The 13,938-nt window shown below is 43.9% G+C and overlaps 1 pseudogene; it reads right to left on the bottom strand.

Moving 5' to 3' along the window:
* Positions 1 to 12,536, bottom strand: LOC123816824 (annotated as a pseudogene).
* Positions 12,537 to 13,938: the final 1,402 nt, after the last annotated feature.

The following is a 13,938-nucleotide window of genomic DNA, read 5'->3' as shown; positions in this document are numbered from 1 at the left end:
CTACATCTTGGTCGTCATGGGGACAGTGACGTTGCAGGTGGGGGCTCCCCCGGTGCTCTCGGTACGAAGATCCACCGTAAGTTCCCCATCCTGCAGCAGTGAGTCCCAGACCGCAGATCATTGCTGGCCCCCAAGTATCAGCCTACTCACAAAAGAACTTGACCATTCTCTGCCAGCCAGAATAGCCTCAGTTGGCGTGACGTTGACAAAGGTTTTCCTGGAATGGCAGCCCAGAGGAGGGCGGGTCCTTATAGGACCCACGGGCAAGTCTTGACAGGTCCTGTCTGGCATGAGGTTGCTGAGGTAGGCGTTGCCCCGGGGCCATGGCGCTGCTGCCGGGGCTGCGGACTGACCGGCGGGGGTGGTGGAGAGCTTAGAACACATGCAAGACTCTGGATTGTGGCTCTGCTGGCCGTGCAGCAGCCCTTGCTCCGCCACTTCCTCTGGCTGTCTTTTTAACTAGAATGTGTTTGTAGACTCTGGAAGGGTAACTCTTGGAACACAAAGAAGTGCTGAACAGACAGGTCACAATTAGGACAAGAAGCAAAACTGCTCTGGAATCCAGGAAGCAGGAACCATCAGACACTTTACAGGACATTGCTGCCAGGAGAAATCAGCAGTAATCCTATTCTATCACTCCCAAGATTCTGTTTTCCAGGAGACAGAGGCTGGCTGGCCTGGCTGGGTTGCATGCCCACCCCTTGGCAAGGAGGGAGGCACCGTGATTCTTCCGAGGCCACACCCAGTGGGGCAGACAGAGCTAGATGTTGTTATCAGATGGTGAGTTGATTGCCAGTCAGGGGAAAACACTGACCTCCATTCTGTCGCCCTTTTGTTATAACTTGGGCAAATTCTAGAGATAAAGGAAGCCAGGAGGGGGAGACTCAGGGCAGTGCAGCATGCAGAGGGGAAACTCGGGGCAGGCTCCAGCAGTCCAGCCAAGGCTCTCTGCTGGGCAACACAGGCTGTGGCAGGCGGTCCTGAAGGCAGCCGGACAGCCAGTAGGCACTATGGCAGCGGTCTCTTCAGAGTTGAACCCACCAAAGGGCAGGCTAGGATTTAAGGAGCGTCCATAAGCTCAGTGCTCGCCACCCCGCAACTAACCCCAGGGACCAGGCTTCAGCAGAGACAATTCCAATCTCCCACGCCCTGGAAGGGTTTTCTGCTTTCTGGTAACTAGGAACCTCAGCTGCCTCCTTCTTTCTTCTTTCCTTGGGTCCTGTTCTTACTGGAATTTCTGTCTACCAGGGGTGTCCAACCCATGGCCTATGGGCCTGCATGTGGGCCTACATGTGGCCCAGGTTGGCTACAAATGCGGCCCAACACAAAGTTGTAAACTTACTTAAAACATTATAAGATTTTTTGTGTGATTACATGTCACAATGTATTTAATGTGTGGCCAGAGACAACTCTTCTTCCAGTGTGGCCCAGAGACACCAAAAGGTTGGACACCCCTGCAAATCTAGACACAGCCAGAGCTGCTCTTGCTTGCCTCCTGGTGGCTACGCCTGGTATGACAGTGCTTTCGGATCAGAAAAAGTCCCCAACCTGCAGGTAATGACCTAGTTCTGCATCCTGAAGTGAGCCCAGCAGACTAAGCAGGTATACTTCCCAAACAAAGAAGTGTTGACAGAAGTATTTTTCAATGAGTTTATTTAGGTAACGTAATGACAAGTCCTATAAAAGTATGAACCAACAACTATATCCTGAAAGCTATGTTCCAAGCCGTCTACATTGAAAAGAGTAGAGGGGTGTGACACAAGGACTCTGCTAGAACCCTGCAAACGGAAGACCACAGTGGCAGTGGCCCCCGAGAGAATGGCCCTCTTGGTTCTTGTGGGACTTTACACTGGGCAGAAAGTCATACACTGTTGGAATGTCAGCCTGTCGACACATTGAGTACCCTTCTACCAGGAACTTCCGTTATCAGCACACACACCCCATTTCCTGGTTCCCTTGGTCACGCAAGGCTTCTCACCCTCTTCAGACAGGACTGTTAGCCTTTCTCCTCCAGACCGCGTCAGCCCTCGGCCCACCACCTGCCCTTTTCAGCCCCATGTACTAGGCATTCCCAGAAGACAGGCTATTCTCATTCTCAAAAATAAGAAGAGAAGGGGGAGTGGGTAGAGAAGGGGAGAGTAATAGGGGAAAATGGGGACAACTGTAAATGAACAACAATACTTTTTTAAGAAAAGGAGAAGGAGGAGGGGAAGTTACTGTATTAAACACTTAACAATATTAGCTCAGACCTGTGGATGCCCCCATCTTACAGGGGCAGGCCCAGACGCCCCACAGCGAGCCAGCGGTAGGAGCACCATCAACACTGAGTTGGGCTTAGGGGCTGTGGGAGGCTCCCGAAGGAACGGCTGCACCCGCTGAACTAGTCTTGTGCAGGAAATCCTACCAGGAGAGTCATCCCTCTCAGACTTCAAGGCTTTCTTTGTTGGGAATCTCATTAAAAATGGTCATTGAGGAGAATTGATATTTTAACTACGGACCTAAAGACAACATGCTCCTTTGAGATAGCCACCATTGAAGTGGATGTCTTTTTGGAGTGGGTGCCTTGGCAACCAAAGCTTAATTTTGGATGATGTCACTGTGAGTCCTCTTCGTAGGTGGCCGATTTCCTTTCCAAGGTGTCCCAGGAGGCCGTGCTGGGATTGGGGTCTGTTTCAGCTGGTATGATGTGCACAGGATCTTTGGGAAACCCCTAGGCCCCAGAGTGCAACGCTGGAGTCCTGGCATGTTGGTATGTGTGGCACCTCTACGCCCAGGAGGCGTCCATGGAGTTTTCCATTTACCGAGGAGCTGGTGTGCCTACCTCTTCCACGTTCTTAGTAGACGCTGGCACCAGATGTTCAGAGCATTTATACTTGTCCATTGATTTTTTAGTATCATCACCCTGGGATCTGGACCCATAACAGCCCATCAGTCAGGGGATGAAGAGAGACAGCAGTGGGTGGAGTGGTGACAGAGATCATAGGCCTCTGTCGCACTTGCCCTCTGGTGGTGCCACTGGTTTCTGGTTGCCAGACGATTTCACTCGTGCAGACCAGGACACGTAGTCTGGGCACAGCCCATTTACTCAGTGGTCACAGCAGAGGTCTCCCGTCCTCCTCACCCCCTGGAACCTTTTCCTTGTGCCTTTAGCCCAGAGCCACTCCTTGGGCCTTGCCAGCCAATCCACCCTCCTTAGCTCTCCTTAGCTTTGAGGAGTGACCCTTACCCTCATGAATAGTCAATTAAGGCCTTTATCATTAGTAAGCTATTCTCATTAGGCCATAGGGCCTTGATTACACTACTCTGGGGAGGTGGTTGGGTTATTTTGAAAACCATGACTTTTTGGGTTGGATATCACAGGCAACACAGGACAGAGGCAATATACAAAAATGAAACAGATCTCCCCACCCCCAGCAAGCGGTGCCCCTTTCCCTGATGGTGTCATTCACGTGAGTTAGGCAGTTAGTAAACAAGTTGCAAGCAAAGGGCATTCCCGTCGGTTCATTGCAAGGGCAATCATGCAATCCTGCAGCTACGCCAGTTGCTCTGTGCTGGCCTCAGCCTACTAATGACTGAGGTTACTGGCCGGACCAGCCCCTGTAGTTCTTACTATGATTGCAAGATGTACCTCAGCAATAACCATCAGGAAACTTCTTTGAAAAAAATAAAGGTTTATTACTTACTGGACCTGGAAATTATATGGCACATCTTGGGGCACCCAGCAAGGTCACAGGTACTGAGAGAGTGGACAGGCCTGGGACCTGCTTTTGTTGTGGTCAAGGGTGAGGGTCTGGAGGTTTGGCAGGCTCACTCCTTATTGATGAGTTTATAAGTAAAAGCAGGAATTTAAAGTGAGAGTAGAGAAAAAAGAAAAAAACAAGTGGCCCAGAAGGTCAGTTGTTGAAATCAATGCGATCTCTAGAAGAAAGGAGCCACAGTGGCAGTTGGGAAGCGGCGGGCATCAGGGGCACCTGGCTCTCTATCTGCTAGACATAACCTTTCCTGAAGTGATGCCTCAGCAACCAAAGGCTAAGTCAGGTACTTGCATTCCAGCAACAACTGTCAGGGCTTCTGCTGCACTATTAAGATATGTTATTTTGATAAAATAAAAACTATGGAAATGCCATTCAGTCCCTAAATAAAAAGGCAGGGAAAAAATAAAAACAAAACATAAAAAAACACAAGAAAATGTAATTAGAAAATAATATGATAGGAATATTTCCAAGTATATAATAATCACAGTAAATATATACGGACTAAAATAATCAGTTAAAAGATAGAGTATGAGATAGATTTTTTAAAAACTAAAACTAAAGTCCAGTTATGTGCAATTTACAAAAGATAAGCCTATAACATAAAACACCTCAATGTTGAAATTAAATGATGGAAAAATATATATGTAACAGACAAACATCAATGAAAATAAAGCTGGTATGGTTATAAAATTATCAAATAAAATAAGCTTTAGCCCACAAAAGGCTTTCTGTGGATAAAGGGAATTACTATGTAATGACAAAAGGTTCCAACACCAGGAAGATCCAACTATGATCTCATATGTACCTAACGTAGCCTCACAATACGTAGGGCAAAAGTTAACAGAGCTACCAGGACAAGTGCACAAATTAGTATAGCCAACAAAGATAAAACTCCATCATTATAGTGTATTTTAGCAATATCTCTCAGTTAAGTTACAGATCAAGGAAACAAAAAAATTAACAGATATGGAAAATGCAAGAAATGCAATTAACAAGTTTGATCTAATAAACATTATATTTAGAACACTATACCCAAAATTCTAGAATAAATACTTTTCTCAGATACACCTGAGTAATATCTGAGAATTGACCATGTACAAGGAAACAAAGTTTTTTCAACAAATGTTTTTAAAAGCGACAACATACAGAGTATGTTCTCTGACTATAATGCAATTAGGTCAGAAATTAGTAACAAGAAAACTTTTAAAACATTCTATCTAGAGACTCCATGGAAGGGGTCAGCAAACATTTTCTGTAGAGAGCCAGTTATAAAGTACAGCATTGTTAAAAATTAAATTATATTTTAAATTAAATAAATTATACCAAAAACAAAAATAACAAACACTTAAAACTCAACACTTCTTATTAATGTTATGATATTTTACTATAATGAATGGCCTTGAGGTTATATCTGTTGTATCTGTATGAGGGAACTACTATATAATAGTGCACTATTGATCCTCTTCTCAATTGTGTGTTCAGTGGTGCCACATTGATAGTTTGAAATCAGACATCATAGGAATATTTACACAATGGAAATTGATAAATACCACAAATCAGAACATACTTTTTCAGACATTCAGTGGTTAAATATTTACCATCATACTACTGGATGCAGTATTTTTTATTATTTTTAAAATATATTTTATTGACTATGCTATTACAGTTGTCCCATTTTCCCCATTATTCCCCTCCACCCTCCACACCACCTCCCACCCACATTTTCTCCCTTTAGTTCATGTCCATGGGTCATACATATAAGTTCTTTGGTTTCTACATTTCCTATACTATTCTTGCCCTCCCCCTGTATATTTTCTGCCTACCATTTATGCTACTTATTCTCTGCACCTTTTCCTCCTCTCTCCCCCTCCATCTCTCCCACTGATAACCCTCCATGTGATCTCCATTTCTGTGATTCTGTTCCTGTTCTAGTTGTTTGCTTAGTTTGTTTTTGTTTTTGTTTTAGGTTCAGTTGTTAATAGCTGTGAGTTTGTTGTCTGGATGCAGTATTTTGATATGCACAACTTACTTTGAAATCCATCAAATAAGTAAAATAGATTGATGGATGGATAGAGGGATGGATAGGCAGATAAAATGCCAAAAACATATTCAGTTAATCCAATAGAAGTCAAGAGAGAAATTGAAAAACCAGTAGAAAACAAATAGCAAGATGGTAAATTTAAACTCAATCATATCAATAGTTACATTAAATATAAATGGACTAAGCACTCCACTTAAAAGGGAAGAGATTGTCTGGCTGGGCAAAAAGGCTAACCAAACTATTTGCTATCTACAAGAGAGATACTTCAAATAGAAAGAAAGTAAAAGGATGGCAAAGGATATACCATATTAACCATAAACATAAAGAAGTTGATATGACTATAATAATATCAGATAAAGTAGACTTCAAGACAGGAGTATTACCAGAAATAAAGGGGATTTTTCACAATAACAAAATGATCGATCCATCAGGAAGACACAACAATGTTAAATATATTTGCACCTAATAACAAATTCAAAACATATAAGGAAAATAATATATACCAAGAACTAAAGGTAGAGATAAACAAATCTACAACCATAGTTGAAGACTCTCCTCTCTCGGTAATTGTTTAGAACAAGCAATGATAAATCAGAAAGCATATAGGGGCCTCTGGCCAAGATGTGGTCTAGGTAAATGTGATCCTCACATCTTCCCACAACTAAACTACAGAACAACCATAATTCAGAACTGCCTGAAATCTAGCTGAATGGAAGTCCTATAACTAAGGATATAAAAATGAAGCTACAATGAAACTGGTAGGAAGGACAGAGATGCAGAAGGGGCTAGTCCCACACCCACGTGTGGCAGATAAAAATCAGGAGGAATATCTTAGCTCCAGAGCCCCACACCAGGCCCCCCAGCCCAGGATTCCAGTGCCAGGAAGAGAAGTTCCCACACTGCCGGCTGTAAAACAAGCAGGGATTGTGGCTGAGTAAGACAGAAAGCTGTTGGAGTCCCAGGAAGTTCCTTTTTAGTTTAATCCTCACCCAAAGATATGTTTATTGAATTAGAGAGAGAGGAAGAAAGAGAGAGAGAAACATTGATGTGAGAGAGAAACATTGATTGGTTGCCTCCCAAACACACCCCAACTGCAGATTGAACCATCAGCCTAGGTATATGCCCTAGCCAGGGATGAACCTTCAACCTTTTGGTGTACAGGACAATACTCCAACCAACCAAGCCACCTGTCCAGGGGTCAGGTACTTCCTCTTACAGGGCCCATGCATGAATTTACTCAGATTCACTCACTCTGAGATGCAGCACTGGGTCAGCAGCTCAAAAGTCACCAGGGACATTTGTGGAGGTACTAAACGGTCTGAAATTCAGAGTGAGAGCTGGAGGGGCAACTTTTTCCCAGACGGAAGTGCTGGCAAAGGCCATTACTACTTTTCTGAGCCCTTCCCCCAAAGAGCCAGCAGGTGGCCACATATCTGATCTCCATCAACCTGGCTATTACTGTTTGCCTTGCCCTGGTGATTCCCTGAGACCCTGCCCCACCCAAATTTCAGGCCCACCCAAGCTATATCCATTGGCTTTTTTTATATGAATGGCCTATCTTTGGCTCATGCTTTAGACTTTCCTAAAATCTCTCAAACAAGCAGCATCTGGCCTCAGTGTGTCCTGTACCTCTCCCTAAGTGGCTCCAGGCCTGGCACTAGTGGCAGCCAGCCTTGGTTCACAGCTTGGCCTTTCCCAGACAACTCCATGCCCAGCACGGTAACAGCCATCTGCTGATAACTTTGTAGCTCATGCTGGGTGGCTCCGGGCAAAACACAGGTGATGGCTGATCTTGACCTCCACCTCCAGCAAGGCCCCAGAGTCATCACACCTGTTAGATAGCTTCAGACCATGTCAAACCAACACCCAACCACCTTCACAAGTATAACACATTCGAGGGGCAGACTCAGAGGGCACCAGAACCCCATTGAAGTAAGTCCTGTTCCATGAGATTGGCCCTTCCACAGCTGATCATCCACAATGGTTGCAGCCAGTTGGCTTGGGGGTAAATCCCTCACACTGATGTATCAACAGCAATAGAGGCTCAACTACAACAGAAATGTGTACACAGCCCACATGGGGAGGTGGGACACCTGGAGAGCACAACTAGGGTGAGTAGTAAGGCTGTGCCACTGGACTCTACTGGACAGCTACTACATTAGACCACTCTAGTGAGCCCCCCGGAGATGTAGCAGCTGTATCTAACAAACATAGGAAGGTTGCCAAAACTAGGAGCCCCCCAGAGATGTAGCAGCTGTATCTAACAAACACAGGAAGGTTGCCAAAACTAGGAGACAAAGAGAGATGTCCTAAATGAAAGAACAGAACAAAACTCCAGAAAAAATACTAAACAGAATGAGACAAGCATCTACTAGATGCATAGTTCAAGACACTGGTTATAATAAAGATGCTCAATGAACTTAGAGGTAGAGTAGCTGAACTTAGAGCAGCAATTTGGTGTGTCACAAGAATTTTTAAAAAGTGAATAATTAATGGATTATTTAATCAAGGCCACTGATCTCTTTTCCCTCAAGCTGTCAACTTAAAAAAAAAAAAACTCAACAGCCAACACAACAATAGCCATACAGTGTGAATGAATCAAAATTATATCTATTTTTGTCAGATCAGCAAAAAATACATATTTTTGCTGTGTCACAGAGTGTTATTAGTTTATGTGTGCCATGAGGTGAAAAAGGTTGAAAATCACTGACTTGGAGAGAACTTCAACAGCATAAGAAAGGACATGGAAAACATAAAAAAGAACCAGTCAGAAATAAAATATACAGCCCTGGATGGAGTGGCTCAGTGGATTGAATGCTGGCCTGTGAACCAAAGAGTCACTGGTTTGATTCCCAGTCAGGACACATACCTGGGTTGCAGGCCAGATCCCCAGTAGGGGGAGCACAAGAAGTAACCACACATTGATATTTCTCTCGCTCTATACCTCCATCACTTCCCCTCTCTAAAAATAAATAAATAAAGTCTTTTTTTAAGAAAGAAAATATATACTAACCAAAATGAGGAATAATCTAAAGGGAATCAACAGTAGAGTAGATGAAGCCAAGAATTAAAACAGTGATTTGGAATATAAAGAAACAAAAACACCCAATCAGAACAGGAAAAAAATAAATTAAAAAATGAGTACAGTTTAAGGAACCTCTGGGACAACTTCAAATGGTCCAACATTCACATCATGGGAATGCCAGAAGGAGAAGAGAAAGAGCAAGAAATTGAAAACCTATTTGGAAAAAAAATGACAAAAATTTTTTTAACTTGGTGAAGGAAATAGACATCAAGTCCAGAAAGTACAGAATCCCGAACACCAAGACACAATATAACTAAAATGGAAAAGTTTAAAGACAGAAAGTGAATCTTAAAAGTAGCAAGAGAAAAGCAGTTAGTTACCTACAAGGGAGCTCCCATAAGACTGTCAGATGATTTCTCAACAGAAACTTTGCAGGCCAGAAGGGATTGTCATGAAATAATCCAAGTGTTGAAAAGCAAGGACCTACAACCATGATTACTCTACCCAGCAAAGCTATCATTTAGAATTGAAGAACATATAAAGAGCTTCCCAGACAAGAAAGAGTTAAAGGAGTTCATCACTACCAAACCGGTATTACACAAAATGCTACAAAGTCTTCTTTAAGAAGAAGACAAAAAAAAAAAGATTAAAACTAAGAACAATAAAATGGCAATAAATACATATCAACAATTGAATCTAAAAAACGAACAAGCAGAAGAGAAACAGACTCATAGATACAGAGAATATTTATTATATACATATATCTTTCTCCCCAGCTGGTCACTGTGTCAATTTTACTTATACAATATTCAGTCTTAGAGAATTTTAAGTATTTGCTATTAAGTACAGATTAAGTCCAGAGTTTGTTTATTTTATTATTTCAAAAAGAACCTGGAGGGCTTATAAGAATATGTCACAGGCTAAAAATGGAGAATAGGACCCTGCCAAGATGAACTAAAGGTGGAATACAGAGATGTGACCCCAAGAAAGCTTTGTAGTCACTAAGGCCTACAGCTGGGGCAGCACACATGGTCCGGAGAGAATTCACACCTTTGTTCAGGGAGTCCTGGCTGGGGCTGGCACGGTGGTGGTGGCAAGTGCCCCACCCCAGGGACTTCTCTCACGTGTTAGGTGGGGAGGCTGCCCTGGCCTCTCTACCACGCCCCACCCACCCCAGAGCTGCCCTAAGCAGGAATCTTCTGATGGGCATTGCCTCTGGGAAGTGACTCAGAGATATACGAGTTGACAGAATGTCCCAGGAATCTTATCTTATGGCGGGATTCTCCCTCCCTCCCTGCAGCGGGCCCTAGAGCACAGGAGAGCACAGCACCTGGGTGGAAGTGATCCCTGGGTCCTGCCCAGCCCAGCACGGGCAGCTTGCAGACACCCATCCCACCATAAGCTAACTTTGCATATTAAATTGAGTTGCCCTGATAATTTCCATTTAGGGAAAACATTTAATTAAGTTCTTCATTTTTATTTTGTAACTTGATTTTTTATTTTGGTGTCACTATAAGTTTATTTTCAGGTCTCAAGCATTTTCATAGTCTGTCAAGAAGTGCTTAGGTCCTAGGCACTCTGGATGACCTCCCCAACCCAGCAGGGTTTACCTTACCAGAGACTCATTTCCAGTCTCCAGCTGCTACCAGGACCTGGAACTCCTCTTAGGAGGCAATGCACTACATGGGCTCCAGTACACTAATTTTAGGGAGGAAACTTGAGAAGAGAAAGGAAATTTCTGGTTCTTTGTGCTTCCCATCCCAAGTAGATCTGGGGTTGCAGGTAAACTCTTAACAACCCAAGAGGCACTTTGGGGGGATGCAAGGCAAGGCCTAGGGAATCCAGATTTAAATAGGGTAATTCTTTACTGGAAGGGCTGAGTTAGGCACCGTTAAATACCCCATAACCCACTAAATATGAGTCATAGCTCTTAGCATGCTTTTTAATTGAGTATTTATTTTTGTCATTGTTCAACAGTCTGTCTCACTCACCTACTGCAAACTCCTTGAGGACAGGGCTGGGTTTGTCCCACTTCCCAGCACAGTGCCTGATCCCACTGCAAGATCTCAGCAGCTACTGTGGAGCAAATGGAAGTTGAATGTTCACATTCTCTCACATGAAATTCTACTAGACTCTCACTTAGTGATAAAGCTCAGGGCCTAACTACACCCAGGGACACAGCTGTCATCAGAATCGGGTCCATTTACTCACTGCAGCAGGAGCACACACACCAGGGAGAACAGTGTGACATCCTAGTAAGAGACAGGAGGGCCTTGTTGCAGGATTTGAGTTTGTGCGGGGCAATTCTGGAGAGTACTTAGGGAAGCAAAACTTTGTCCAGAGCTGAATGCTGTCAATAAGCAAAAGAAATCTGATGATTAGGCCTCTTAATTTTTGTGTCAGAGGCGAGAGGAACACAGCAAGGCTAGAGCTGTCATTGGTAATGAAGCAGTAGTCACTCCTGTCAGCTGAAGCTGAGAGAGAAAGATGTTTGGTCATTTTTTAATTGCATAGTGTCCCTATTTATTTATATATGTATTTTTAGCATAAACACATTTATTAACCTAAGGTTGATTCCATTTAACCAACACTCAGAAATAGTTGCATGTAAAATGTTTGTGATAAAGACAGTGGAACACAGTAATGAAACAAAAAAGCATGAAGAGATTTGTTCATTGAACTGAACTTGTTTATCCTCACAGCTAATTCCTGTTCAGAAGGATGATGGACTTTTTTCTCTACTTTTTTATAGACCCGAGTACAGGTGACCTTGTTTACAGCACAGCTCACCACTCATTTCCCGTCTTCCAATTTTCTTGTTAATTGTGCCTTTCTTCCCATCCCCTTCCTGATGTTGAATCAGTGCGCTGTTCATAAATTTGCAAATAGTCTGAGTTTTTCTGCCATCAGCTGTGGCTTCTTCAGACTTGTCTCCCCAGTTACATGAAAACTGTGTCATTTTCAATGTGCTCTCAGTTGTATGGTGATGATTTTGCCGTCAGAAGTGAGGACACTGTCTGGTGTGGCCACGGCACCCATTTTCCACACAGCCATTCCTCCTCCTCCTTCTTTCGTTCCTTTGACTTCCACTAAGCTCCATCTTCCTACCAGCCGCTGGGCGCGGGCAGCAGGCAGTGGGCAGTGAGGGGAGTGTGGCTGTCTTTACTCTTGTCTTGTTCTATCACGGTCACAGAGTGAACTTATCTGATGCTGATCTTCTGTGAAATTGTTTATGTTCAGCAGGGAAAACAGCGGGTTGGTGGCCAGGCCAGTAGGGTGATCAGCCATCCCAGTTTGCCTGGGACTGAGGACTTACTTACCCAGGATGCAGCACTTTCAGTGTTACAACTGAGACAATCCTGGGCAAACTAGACAATTGATTACCTTATTGGCCAGCTACCAGCTGCCAGGGTGTTTCCGTCTTTCTCACCAGGCATGATGGTATTTCATAGAATACTCGTCAAATCCTACCCCGTCACTGGAAAGTACATACGTAGACACGTGCATTTTACTATGCATGTGCATGCATCCACCACATAACACTAGCATTTATAAATGTGTTCACACGAACATGTTACAAATACAAATGCACTATACTCACTATACATACACATATATGTATGCTTATATATAAATCCCAAATCCCTATACATATAAATACAGGTCTCCAAACACTCACGCAAATGCGCGTACATCCAAACACAAGCACATACATCTAGGCCATTGGAGAGATGGGGAAGCAGAGAGGAGCCTAGTGAGTAGGGCTGGGCGGATGAAGCTGGCATTGGAAAGGGAAGTTCAGGCAGGTTCTGGAGGAAGGACTTTGAATAGCAAATAACAAGAGTGTCATGATGTCACGGAAAGAGCCCTGGATTTGAAATCAGATGATCCTGAGATTAAATCACAGCTCTGCCATTTACTAGCTGTGTGACCTTGGCAACTGATTGAACTTCTCTCTGCTTTAGTACTCTTATTTGCAAAATGGGATGCTGTAAAGATGTAAATAAGTTCCAGGATATTCTAGGTGCTTGATAACAAATCAAAACTGTTGTTGTTTTTTTATGAGCTACATGGGGATCAAAGGTATATGGATGGAGCCTTGACCTCCACAAAGTGATGTTTTGGGAAAATAACCTTCAAATGGACAATTATCATCATCACCCCATTTGAGACCAGGAAATCAAGGTCCAAAAGAGGTAAAGTATTAGCCTGAGGACTGGGTGCGGATGATGCTGCATCGCAGGAAGTGTCCAGCAGGAGACTTGACCACACCTGGGCTGAGGGTGTGGGACCCAGCTGCTGTCAGAGGTGGCCCCGCTTGACAGGGGCTCTGCCTGCTCTCGACTATTCTGAGCTGTCCCACAGCATTCCTGAGGACTCTGAGGCCCGAGTGCACGCTATGCAAACTAGGGTCATATCTTTCCAGGAGGTGGTTGTTCTGGCCCCTTGCCTTCATCTGTGCCCCGCAATGTCTCCGATGAACACTGGTCCTTACCCTTTCTTCTGGGTCTGCGTGGCAGCTCTCCTAGCATCCTTTCAGTCCTGCCAAGAAGGGACAGCAGGCTTGGTGGAAAGGGTGTGAGCTGACAGTCGAAAGATCTGGGTTCAAGTTCTGTCTTGGCCGCTTACTAGTTATGAGGCCCTAGGCCAGTCATTTCCTTTTTCTGAGGCCTGAGTTTGCCTCTCTGTTCAATTATGATAATAGCCACCTCAAGCAGAATTAAGTGTAAGAATGAATATGAAAGGGCCTAGCTAGGGCTTGACCCAAAGTGGAGACTCATTAATGTTGGCAGAACACTTAGAGTAAAATTAACAGAGAAAGAGACCTGCATTTTAGTACAGGAAGTGCTAAATGTGTGTGACCTTTGGAAAGTCTTTCAACTTCTCTGAGTCTCAGTTTCCTCAGCACGAAATGATAAAACTGACCTGGATAGTCTCCAGCCTCCTATCCAGTTCTGTTGTTCCAGAACCATGTGATCTGAACTGTCAGGATAGCTTCTTCTGATCCCTTAAGGAAACACATCTGTCCAGAGTGTGAAGAATGTCACAGTTGGGGACAGACACAGAGCAAGAACCTTGATACCTACTCTAGAGACCTGTATACTGTTTCGTTAAAT

Source organism: Phyllostomus hastatus, unplaced genomic scaffold, assembly GCF_019186645.2.
Source record: "Phyllostomus hastatus isolate PE091 unplaced genomic scaffold, TTU_PhHast_1.1 phas_contig_210, whole genome shotgun sequence".
In the NCBI taxonomy this organism is placed as follows: Eukaryota; Metazoa; Chordata; class Mammalia; order Chiroptera; family Phyllostomidae; genus Phyllostomus; species Phyllostomus hastatus.
Note: the sequence above shows the minus strand (reverse complement) of the source record. Positions and strands in the feature narration are given on the sequence as shown.